This window comes from Gossypium hirsutum, chromosome A03 (genome assembly GCF_007990345.1).
Source record: "Gossypium hirsutum isolate 1008001.06 chromosome A03, Gossypium_hirsutum_v2.1, whole genome shotgun sequence".
Lineage (NCBI taxonomy): Eukaryota > Viridiplantae > Streptophyta > Magnoliopsida > Malvales > Malvaceae > Gossypium > Gossypium hirsutum.
Window position 1 is genome coordinate 104,767,088 of NC_053426.1, and position 12,593 is coordinate 104,779,680.

The following is a 12,593-nucleotide window of genomic DNA, read 5'->3' on the forward strand; positions in this document are numbered from 1 at the left end:
TGAAACATTGGTATATTTGATAAAAAGGGAAAGAAATCCCGGTTGAATGAAAGGAAATTTCGATGGATCTCTGAGAAGGAATTGACGGTAAAAAGGATTTAGCCCGGACGGGTGATCCTACCCTGATATAGCCCTCCCGAAGAATATATGGAAAATGGATTTAGCCCAGACGGGTAATCTGAATTAGGGTCTGAATTTAGCCTGGACTGGTAATTCAGATCCAAGCTCATTAGAGTAATTGTCGTTGCAGGGGATTTAGCCTGGACTGGTAATCCCACTATAAGGATGAGGTTCGCGGGAGTGTGCTCTCTGATATGAAATGTGTAAGACAATGGTTGAAAGATACCATGGCAATCTGCTATGAAATGTGTAAGACCATGGTTGAAAGATACCATAGCAATCTGATATAAAATGTGTAAGACCATGGTTGAAAGATACCATGGCAACGTGATATGAAATGAATAAGACCATGGTTGAAAGATACCATGGCAACATGACGGGAAATAAATAAGACCATGGTTGAAAGATACCATGGCAACGTGATATGAAATGAATAAGACCATGGTTGAAAGATACCATGGCAACATGACGGGAAATGAATAAGACCATGGTTGAAAGATACCATGGCAACGTGATATGAAATGAATAAGACTATGGTTGAAAGATACCATGGCAACATGACAAAAAATGAGTAAGACCATAGTTGAAAGACACTATGGCATCATGTCAAAGATAAATAAGACCGTGGATGGGAGACGCGATGACATCTATTGAACAATTGATATTCAGGTAATATGCATCAGATGACGAATGGTTATATAAAATGATTGTGTGAAATGTTTACAAGAATTGTTCATATGGAAATATATGTACAAAATAATTGTATGAAATAATTATGAAGATAGATAAACGAAATAAGAATAAGTACATGGAATATAATTTATGTTAAGTTTGATATAAACTTTACCGGAATAAATATACATAAAATATATGGAAATGATGGAGCATGAAATATTGATATAATGAAATGATTGATATATACTTATAAAGAAACGGTAAGAGAATGATATGTTTCATGACATGTACATATATGATTATCTTTGCACTACAGCAAAACTGATTTTTAGCGGCATTTTTTAGGCCTTTAGCGGCGCTTTTAGGCGCCACAAAAGTTTGCGGTGTTTATTTTTAAAAAAACGCCGCTAAAGGTCATAGCCTTTAGCGACGCTTTTCCCACAAACGCCGCTAAAGGTCATGGCCTTTAGCGGCGCTTTTCCCACAAACGCTGCTAAAAGTCGTGACCTGTAGCGGTGCTTTTCCCACAAACGCCGCTAAAAGTAGTGAAATTTTAAAAAAATATATTATAAAAATATTATAAATGTCATGAAAAATTAAAATTCATTATCAAAATATTGAGGAGAATAATATCCATGATATAAATATAAAAATTTTCTATTAAAATTCATTATCAAATTAATTTTTCTATGAAAATTTTAACTTTAAAACTAAATATAAAATTTGATGAATTCAAATTTAGAATTTAAAATAATAAATTAATAACACAATTAAAATTCAAAAGTTAGAACTCAAGTTATTAAATATTAAAATAAAAATAAAAATAAAAATATAGAATCAAAACTAAAATAAATAATAAAAATTAGATTAAATATAAAGATATAAATAAAATACAGCAAGTCTTTTACTAACAGCAAGTCCAAATACAGCATCTTGTTTGCGAATCTAAACAACATTGAAAATTGAAAGGTTCGGGAACAAACTTGAAGTTGACAGACCTAGCCGAAGGATAAATATCAAAGTTAGAACTCAACAACACCCATCGTTGTGCAAGTAAAATACAGAAAAAGTTGTCTGAAAACCAACGAAGTGCAAAGTGCAGACCACTCTAACATACAAAATAACAGGCATGCTCATGCATATAAGCACCTGCTAGGAAATGTCATCTTGAACCTTTATCCCTTCAAAAAGTTACTAAAGAACAGTACTCCTGACCCCTAAAATCTATACAGCTCTTTGTATGAAAAGCTATATTTTTCAGAGGCAAGTTTATATTAAGAATCGAACTACTCCAAATATGTTTAATACCCTCAAAAGCAGTAACAGAACGAACATTATAATGCATATGTTTCATGGAGTGCTTTTGCATGAGTTTTAAAATTTAAGTTCATTGACAACAAAAGGGCACACAATCCTTAAGGAGATCAAAGAAATAATTTCTTATCAAAATGATTTATAAAGAAAAAATTTCTCAAGTTCGGAATTCTTTAGGTCATGTTTTGATCTTGCAATACAATATATAGTCCTATGCACAAAAGAAAACCTAATATGTAACCAAGCTGATGGGGCTATCAAGCTAATATTACTTGAAATATCAATAATAAAAGAAAAATTACATAAACAATATTTTTATTTACCACCATTCAGAGAAATGGCGCTGATTAATCCTGTCAATATGTTAGTAACAGGCAACTAAGGGGAAGGGGGAGCATTTTCAATACTATAAAATTACCAGAAGTGGATGAAGACACGTCCAAGATTAAAGGCTCGTGATATATATTCAACTGGAAATGATAATAAAAATGGCAGCCCCAGCACAATTTGCAGAACCCTTTACTGAGTATGTAGAAAAGAATCAACACACTGGCAGGCAATGCCCCCTACCACAAACATTAAGTGCAGTAGTCCAACTCACCTAACCACATTGAAAATAAGTTAAGATGCATGGAGATTTATATTTACTTCCCATGTTAAGAGAGGAAAAGAATGTAATCTATAAAGCAAGGAAGGGAAATAGAAATAGAAATCTCGATTAACAGGAAATTCTTAATGCTAATAATAAGTCCTCAAGGGCCAAAGAGGAATAGTTGACACACCTGTACAAGTGCCGCACCAGCTAAAGCTGATATTACCCCACTGATACTCATAGCCTGTTATAAGAAGTGATAACAAAGAAAGACAGAACTGTTTAAGTATACTATCTAACCTAGTTGCCAATTACTAGAAAAATGTAATCAAGCAGAAGTTAATGCACCTTTAGCATGAGTATAAAAAGAGATGGAGCATAGAGTAGGACATTCATCTTTATCGATAGGGCAGCACTACACATAAAAAAGAGGCAAAGTAGGATCCACTTCTTTTCTTTTCCTTCTTAGAAGGGGAAAAAGCTACTGATAAAATGAGCATAGTACCTAAAAATAATCAACCCCAAATGCCACCATCCAAAAAGAATAGATCCCATTGCAGCATGGAGGAGTGTCATTGCGAAACAGTCATTAAACAGACGAAGCACAAATATTGAGTGAACTCGCTTTGAAAGACAAAGCAGGATAAAAGCCCACCACGGAAGCTGCAAAGACGTTTTAAGAACAGTAAACCATAATATAGAAAACCAAGACAACGAAATACAGAGTAAGAAACATTAACAATCAAGAATATTTTCATTTAAATCACCAATCTCGAGTTTACTAGTTTCGAACTTTCAGAGCACTCAGACAAAGAAATATATTTATCAGCTTTACGAATTTTACATACCAAATCATATAACTAATCAGTAACAAAAAGCAACAAATGGTGTGGTTTCAACAAGTTCTTGCATTAAAAAAAGAAGGGATAGGAATAGCAACAAGACTATCATACCTAGTTGCTAAAGCATCAATTTCATCAATGAAATTTCCCATAGAAAACGCCACCATACTATATTGTACCAATATTCTAACAACGAGGGAGTAGCAATACTGACGGCTTTTAACCAATTCCAGGCATTGAAACATAATATTACCAGCAGCCAAAATGAAATTCACAAGCAAAAACAAGAAAGAAAGAAGAAAGAACCCAGAATTCAATTAAATTCATAAGAAATGGCATACACCTCTACATAGCTCTATGACAAATTTTCGGTATAAAAAGGGGTGAAAAATCTCGATTTAGATAAGATATGATAGGCAAAAATGGAAAACTATTTTCACTATTAGCAATTCCCATGGAACAATCAAAATAAAGTAACATCAAATTTTACCTCTTAAATTTTCGATAGATTGAACGACTTCACGCAGTTTATTGATGATCTTAAACCGAGGAACCCAGTCTTCATGCAACGGCTTGACCACTTCGAGTATTTCCTTGAGAGTTGACTCCACTTGATTTTGTGAATTCATCTTTTTTTTACTATATAACAATATCACTTAACAACAAAAATTTGCTCCTTTAAACTCAAAGTTCATAATTGAAACATAAAAATTTAATAAATAAAAAAAACACAAAAGCCCTCATAAAAAAACATTGATTAATGACAATAAAAAAGTATGAGAACTGGTCATATAGAGATCATATGCATCAACATTCATAAGTATTAACCAAAAAAACAAAATAAAAAAGCAAACATTTATTGACTTAATTATCAAATTGTGTATATATATATATGTAGGCATTGACAAATTCACAAGTTATAATGGAAATAAATCCAATGAAAGTAAATTTACAGAACATTAGAAGAGAAACTTTGGGTTAAATTAAACCCAACAAATCAAAATAAATTCTTTTTTAATAATAGAGCTAAAGTCTACACTCAGGCATTTAAACAAACACTTAGAAGAAATAAAATAATCACAGAGAAAAATAAAGAACAAAAACAAAGAATTTACCTTGAAAAAATTAATAAAAAATCAACTCCCAACTCCCATTAATCCTCATCTTTTGGGGTTCTTTTTCTTTTTTTGGATTGAATTTCTTCTCTCAGATTTTGAAGATCCTGCACCATCAAAAGAAAGAAACACACATATATACTTATAAAAGACAAAACCCAGAAATATTTCCCATTGCTCTTTCATAGAAAATAACAAAACAAATTACTATTATTTGACTATGGACATTAACTGTTTTGTACAGGAAAAAGGTCAGTTTTTTTTCCTTTGATTTTATTTCCTTAAGGAAGGGGTAATCTTTTTCTTTACCTTTATGGAATTAAAGAATGATTCAGAATTTAAAAGGAAAGAGAGAAAATGAAAATAGAAAAAAGGGGGAAACTAAGACAGATAAATAGACAACCAAGAGTCAATATTAGTGCTTTGCTGAGTGATAAATACACAGATAAATAGACAGAAAATGAAAGTAGCAAACTGTTATGGCAACAACAACAACGCCAAGAAACAAAAAATCCACTAATTGCTAGTGCTAATTAATAAAAATAACAAACACATAAAACCTAACTTACTGTGTATAGAATACTGAATGAAGTTCTGCAATAAATTCCTTCTTTCCACAAGGAATTACTCAGCAACTGCAGACAAAGTTTTCAACTTCCTTTTCCCTTTATCCTCTTCACCTGTGTAATACCAATCGCCCCATCCAAGTACAGCGGAGCCAGAGTAATCGTGGGCACCTTCGATAAGAGCTTGGAGACGCTGCTGTTGGAGAGTTTCTTTATTGAAAAGGGCAACAGAGGGGTGAGATTGGGAGTGTTTGGAGGATACTGATTTTAGGGGAAAAAATTAACAGCGTGTTCGGTTCGCCGTATTACCCAATCCATTACGTCCCGATTACGCGCGTATTACATTACGCCCCTAATCCGGCGTTTGGTTCGCTGTATTAGCCGTTACGCGCGTATTACATTACGCCCCTAATCTCCAAATTCTCGTGTTTTACAATCCGTTCCCAAATCGTTGTATTAGCCATTACGCCCGGCCTCCCTCCCCATCTCTCTGTTTTACCCTCCCTCCCTACCCGACCCTCTCCTCTTCCGTCCTAATCATTTTCTCCTCCCATTTCCCACTGATTCCATTGATTAATCTGTCGTCATCGTTTCTTCTCGTCTCGGCATCAAATTTCCCTTCCCCATTTCCTCCCAACACTATCTGCTCCGCACACCAAAACCCTCTCTTTTTCTCTTCAATATATTCACAAAATTGGAAATTCTAGCTTAATCCATTGAAGAAAGAGTGAAGCGTTTTTCGGGTCATCACGTAGGATCCAATATCGGGTGAGTTTTAAATTCTGACCTAAATTAATCTGCCAATTCTGACCTAAATTAATCTGCCAATGTTTTTCCCAATTGTAAATAACCCCTCTGCATGCTTTTCTCTTTACTTTTTTAAGCCTAATCGTCACCTGTTTTAGTTCCTACAAGTTATTTATGTATTGGTTATGCTTTCCATGTATATAATATCAAATCATGAATCCTCTCTGGCTTTGGCATTAATTTGATGATGTTATGCAAGGGAAATCTTGTGTAAATTTCGAACTACTGACTCTGGGATAGTATTGGGAACTCTATTAGACTACATCATGTGAAGCTGGTTGCGTTGTTGTTTTTAAGCCTTTTTGGTAGCAGTAGTTTCTGTTTTAGAAGGGAATGAGACCTTGGTTGTGTTAGCAAGGCATTGAGCGCCCATGTTCTAGTCGCCGTGTTGATAATTATGCTTGGGATAGTTCAATTTAGAGCTCTTAATGATTGATTTTGCTTGGAAGTATTGACTGTTGGATTGTTGGTACGGGGTTGTGACCGATTAATTTCTGTTGAAATTGCTATTTTATTTTATTCATTGTTGCTTATTTCATCCAGATTATAATGAAAAGAGGACACTTGCTGATTTATAACTCTTTTTGCATTCTTAATTGCTGCTTTGCTTTTAAATTATACTGCTACAATTAAATTTGAAAGTTGTTAATTGATGGATTGCTTGTTGAGTGTTCTGTGTGTTGTACTCTTGGGATTTGGTGTTTATGTTTTTTGAGGGAATAGTGAGAGGTTTGATATGGCTCATGGATGATGATTGGTGTATGGTTGTGATGTGCTTTGATATACATCATTTAGCTATAGCATAATTATTTTTTTTTTAAAAAGGTTGATCCGAGCAGTTTTCCCATTACAGGTTCTTTGTTCCAACTCTTCCACATCGCAGTCGTCCCTGATTTGCTCATTACAGGTTAGTTTTCCATTGGTATTCATGGTTTTGCTTGTATGTTTTCCCTGATTCCATGTTTGTATTGCTGTAGCAGCTTCTGTTGTTTCCCAAATGAATATGGTTTTGGTTATTGCTGTAGCAGCTTCTGTAGCAGCTTCTGTTTTTTGTATGTTTGTAATGCTCATTAAAGCTTTTTTTTATGGTTATGGTTATTGCTGCATAATTTTATTGTTCTTTTTTGAATTTAAATTAGGTTATATGTTTTTAAATAGCATTATGCCTACAAATAATGGGCTTCAAATCACAGTTATTTGTACATGTAAATACAATACTGTTAATAATAAATTTGTACATGTAAATGAGATTAAAGTTATATATTTTTTACAAAATGAAATTACCATTTAAAATGGTATAAAAGTTTATTAAACTTAAATCTTCAATCTTCATTTTATTTATTTTGAAATTAGAAAACCTTAACTAAACTAATCATAAATTAAAAATTTAATCAATGATCAAACTTAGAACATGCTTTATTAGATCTTAAATTTCATTATAAGAAATTGTATTTAAATTTAAATTTAAATGTCCAAACTATAATGTTCAAACATTGAACATGCGGTTTGGGAGTCCTATTTAAAGGTAAGGTTATTTCAAGTCTTTATTATATTATTTTTACCAAACTTACGACTAATATGATTTCCTCATTTTTTTAGAGTCACAAAGAAGCCGCCCAATTCAGATTTCGTACTTTCCCTTACTATGACCAGCTTACTACCATATACGCAAGAGATCGAGCAACTGGGAGAGATGCTCAAACAGCTGCTGATGTTCTTGAAGAAATACATGCTGATGATGTACGTACTACAGATATGAATGAAGAGAGAAACACATTCTATGACTGCGAAGCTGACGTCTCTTTAGACGACATGGATGTTTCTGGTACGGATCCGCGAGGAGATCGAGACCAAGGGGGTTCCTCATCTTCAAACAAGAGAAAGAAGAAATCTGATGCTCGTGATAATGTGTTTTCTTCATTTAATGAGGCTGCCACTTTGTTCGGGGAGAAAATCCAGGCCGTTGGCGATCAAATCAGTAGGAGTTTTGCCTCCGAGGTGGTAGTTCAGCAGAAGTCAGAACAACATATGGAAGAGAGAGCTTCAAATTTATATTCAGCCTTATGGTCAATTGAAGGTTTAACCGACGATCAGCGGTATGATGCATTGAGTAAACTTCCCGACCATCCAACTCAAATGATCGTTTTCTTTAGTTTACCTTCAGTTGCCCGATTGGAATGGGTTAGGAGATTTCTTTCTTACCATTAAATATCAATGTTCAAACTTTTTGATGTTGTAAAACTATATAACATATGGATTTTAATGTACAATTTCATTTTCATCTAACCTTTTCTTAATATAAGTTAATTATGTTTATGCATAATATAATTCTCAAGTTATATATTGATTTTAGTAAATTCATATAAGAACATTTTACTATTAAGAATTTTATGAAATTATATATCACTATATAATTATATTTAATATTAATTATTTTAAATTGTATAAATTCATATAAGAAAATTTTTATTATCAAGAATTTTATGAAATTATATATTATTATTAAATTATATGTAATAATTATTATTTTAAATTATACAAATTCATAAACTATAATCATATTAGTTATAATAATTTTAAATTTTATTAAATCATATATTTAATTAAATCATATTTAATATTAATTATTTGAAATTTTCTTTTATAGTATCATATATTATGATTTGAGTAAATTCATAGAAGAATTTTATTTATTAAGAATTTTATTAAATTATATATTTTAATTATAATATATTTAATAATAATTATGTTAATTTATATTTTACAGTATCATATATTATGATTTGAGTAAATTCATATAAGAATATTAATTTTTAAGAATTTTATTAAATTATATATTTTAATTATAATATATTTAATAATAATTATGTTTAAATATGATTAAATTATTTATTATTGATATTAATCTTATTAAAATTTAAATAACAATAACAATAATAATTTACCAAAACAAATTTATGCTAATTATTAAGAATTTTATTAAATTATATATTTTAATTAAAATATATTTAATAATAATTATGTTTAAATATGATTAAATTATTTATTATTGATAATAATAATCTTATTAAAATTTAAATAACAATAACAATAATCATTTACCAAAACAAATTTCTGCTAAGGGTATTCTAGTCATTTTAGTTTTTTCATTATGCTATTACACCTCTATTACACTTAACCAAACACAGGATTACTATTACGCCTCTATTCCATTACATTCAACCAAACAGTTGATTTGCTATTACACAGCTTTTCCATTACACCTCTATTCCATTACACCTCTATTCCAATACACCTCTAATCCAATACAGCGAACCAAACGTGTTTTAGTGCGGGAAATTTTGGGAAAATTTGCCATAAAAAGGCGCCTTTTTAAGAAGTGAAATGAATTTTTGTGGCGTTTTTTATAAACAGCGCCACTATTGCATACTTTTTGTGGCGTTTTTTTAAAAAAATGCCACTAATTCTCTAAATTTTCAATTAAAACGACACCGTTAAATTATTTTATTTTTTATGACGTTTTTTAAAAAAAGGCCGCTAATCTCTTAAATCTCTAGTTTTTAAAAAAAAACGTAAATTTACTTAAACCTAATGATATTGTTTTAAATTTTTTTATAAATGTGTACATGTTATTTTCATTTGATATTTATTATTTTTGTAAATATAAACAAGTTAAATATTTTTAATTAATTTTTTTCTATCAGTCATTAAATTATATGTAAGTTGTGGATTTAGTCATTTTACTTTAATTTGGTTATTTTTAGTAATTCAGTCAGTAATTTTTAAATTTTGAAATTGTAGTATTAATTAAATGGTAGCTATTAAATTCATTAAGTTTTGCTATTTCTAAAATCTAATGTAACAATCATATTACTCACAAAAAGCCAGTTATGGATTTAACGGTCGTCATTTGTGTCAAAATTAAAATTTTAAAATTTGAAAAGTATAAGGACTAAGAATGATCTAATTGGATAACATGAACTCAACCTACAGTTTTACACACAATACCAAGACTAATAGCATAATTTAGCCAAACATATATAATTGCTATCATTTGAGTGATCATGACTAAAATTTTAAATTTTGAAAAGTACAAAAGATAAAATTGATCGATTTGAAAAATACAGGGACTAAAAGTACTAATCAAATTAAAATATAAGGACTAAATTTTAAGTTTAAATTTCACTTAAATAAATTAAGTGTAGAGGAATTAATTTGAATTGAATTATTTTTAATATATCAAAATATTTTTAGATTAAATCTTAAACCATTTAATATATATATATATAAAGTTTATCTATTATCTCTTAAATAATTTAAACTATAATCATAAGTTTAATATATTCAAATTAATATTATCTCTTTTACAATTATATAAGAAATCGCTTAATATATAAATTAAAAAATACTAATTAATTTAAACCCTAAACCTCTTAACCCTATCCCATAAACCCTAAACCCTAAACCTTTAACCCTTAACCCCAAACCCTTACACCTTAAACTCCAACCCTAACCCTTAAACCCTAAATCATAATCCCTAAACCCATAATTCATCATAAACCTTAAACCCTAAACCATATATCTTAAACCATAAACCTTAAACTATAATGATAATTAATTCAATATTTTAAATTCAATACTATCTCTTTTACGATTATATAAGAAAATATTAATATATTGTATAACCATAAATTTTAATAATTATTGTTTTAGGGGTTATAGATTAGTGTTTATAATTTTTTTGGGTTTAGGGGTTATATGAATTTTAGCGGCGTTTTACCAAAAGCGCCGCTAATGCTCTATTTTTAGCGGCGTTTTTTACTAAAACGCCGCTATTGCTCTGTGTTTTACAATTTTTGCGGCATTTTTTGATAAAATGCCGCTAAAAACGCCGCTAAAGCCCTATTTTCTTGTAGTGTTGATATGTTGATACAAGGAAATTATGTAAGTAAAGACAATTATTAAACTCAAGTGTGACATGTCGAGAAAATAAGTATATCAATGTTGAATTTATATGAAATATGTGCAAGTATACTAACAATGATGTGGCTTGACGCTTAGACAAGTGTCAAGCTATTGACTGAATGGTAACATGTTTAATTATAAGAAGCATTGAAATAGTAAGTACTTAGATGAAAATAAAATTTAAGATTTTGCGAATTTTTTTTATGATCCCGATTTAATTCCGGTTGGTTTTTAATGTATGTTTGGGGCTTCGAGGGCCCAATAAAGAGACGTTATGATTATTTTCAAAATATGAATAATAAATGACTAAGAATTATCTGAAAATGTTCAGTAAACTCCGGTAATGCCTCGTACCTATTCCGGTAATGGATACGGGTAGGGGGTGTTACATTAAGTGTAATATTATTTAAAAAGCAAGGAAATGATGCGAATGTAGAGTTTTCTTATATAAATTTTTATTTTCTTGATATGTTAGTGAAGGAAAATAAAAGAAAGTGATGAAAAATATTGTAGAGAAAGGAAATAAGGGTGTTATAAACTTGGTAATCAACATTTTGTACTAAAATAGTTTTGGACAATAGCAGTAGTCTAACTTTGAAAAATCACCAAAAATTGTGTAAATTGAATTAGAGGATGAATAAAATATGAAATTAGATTTATTGAGTCTAGTTTTTCATAGAATAAAAGGTGTAAGCAATGGAAAAATAAATTGTGAGATAGAATAAATTTAGTTAGACAAGGTCAGAATGATTTCGGGTTCCCCTGTTCTGACTTTGAAAAAATCATTAAAAATTGTATAAAAATAATTAAGGGCTTAAATTTATATTTTAAAATCCTTAATGAGTCTATTTTTAAGAGAAATAAATGGGAACATCATCCAAATCTTGTACTAAGTGATAATTAATTTTTAGTAAAGAAAGGTTGAAGCTGTCAAACAGCAGAACATGGATAAATTTGAAGATTTTACTGTACTTATTGGCTAAATTATAAATTTTGGAATTTTTATGGTAGGAATATGTTTGAGTCTAGTTTCTAAAACAACAATAGGATCTTGATTTAGAATTCTGTAGCTCAAGATTTAAATAATTTAGTAACAATGACTCAAGTGGATAGCTTAATATGAGAATATAAGCATATAATGGAATAATGTACATATCAAGGATGTGGAATGGATAGGAGGAGGAGGAAAATATATGTGAATATTCAGCTAACATGGGTTTACATTAAAAATGGCTAATTTGCATGCTGTTGGCTCAGGGATTAAATTGAATAAAAGTAAAACTTTAAGGGTAATTTTGTAAAAATGTCAAAATGACCAAATTGCATGAAATGAATTGTTTTATTATTTAAATTAATAAATTGAATGAAATTATCAATTTAGATAATTATCAGGCGGAAAATATATAAAAATAGAAAATTTCTAAAATATCCTTGAATTTTGGTATTTTTGCAATTTAGCCAGGTAAGTTTATATGATTGAACTTTCATGATTATTTTCTAAATTAGGACTGATATAATGTATTATTTCATATGTTTGCTATTGAATTATGAATATTGTCAAATTATGGAAATCGGATCAAAAGTTCAAATTGAGCAG

General features: G+C 30.0%; 2 long non-coding RNA genes across 4 annotated transcripts; one reads left to right on the forward strand and one right to left on the reverse strand.

Annotated features, from left to right (window-relative positions):
- Positions 1-1,639: 1,639 nt before the first annotated feature.
- LOC107886730 (uncharacterized) lies at positions 1,640-5,630 on the reverse strand. 3 transcript variants are annotated; one of them, XR_001680874.2, is made up of 8 exons: positions 5,228-5,630; positions 4,659-4,765; positions 4,034-4,198; positions 3,207-3,364; positions 3,050-3,116; positions 2,892-2,945; positions 2,528-2,710; positions 1,640-1,793 (listed from the first exon to the last, which is right to left on the reverse strand). It is a non-coding gene; the product is annotated as an uncharacterized lncRNA (long non-coding RNA). The 3 variants fall into 3 exon arrangements; XR_005918068.1 differs by having other exon boundaries at positions 1,640-2,710; positions 5,228-5,493; XR_005918069.1 differs by having other exon boundaries at positions 1,640-2,710; positions 4,034-4,182; positions 5,228-5,467.
- Positions 5,631-5,730: 100 nt separating this feature from the next.
- Positions 5,731-7,689, forward strand: LOC121220853 (uncharacterized). The gene is made up of 3 exons (XR_005918070.1): positions 5,731-5,992; positions 6,885-6,938; positions 7,631-7,689. It is a non-coding gene; the product is annotated as an uncharacterized lncRNA (long non-coding RNA).
- The last annotated feature ends 4,904 nt before the right edge of the window (positions 7,690-12,593 follow it).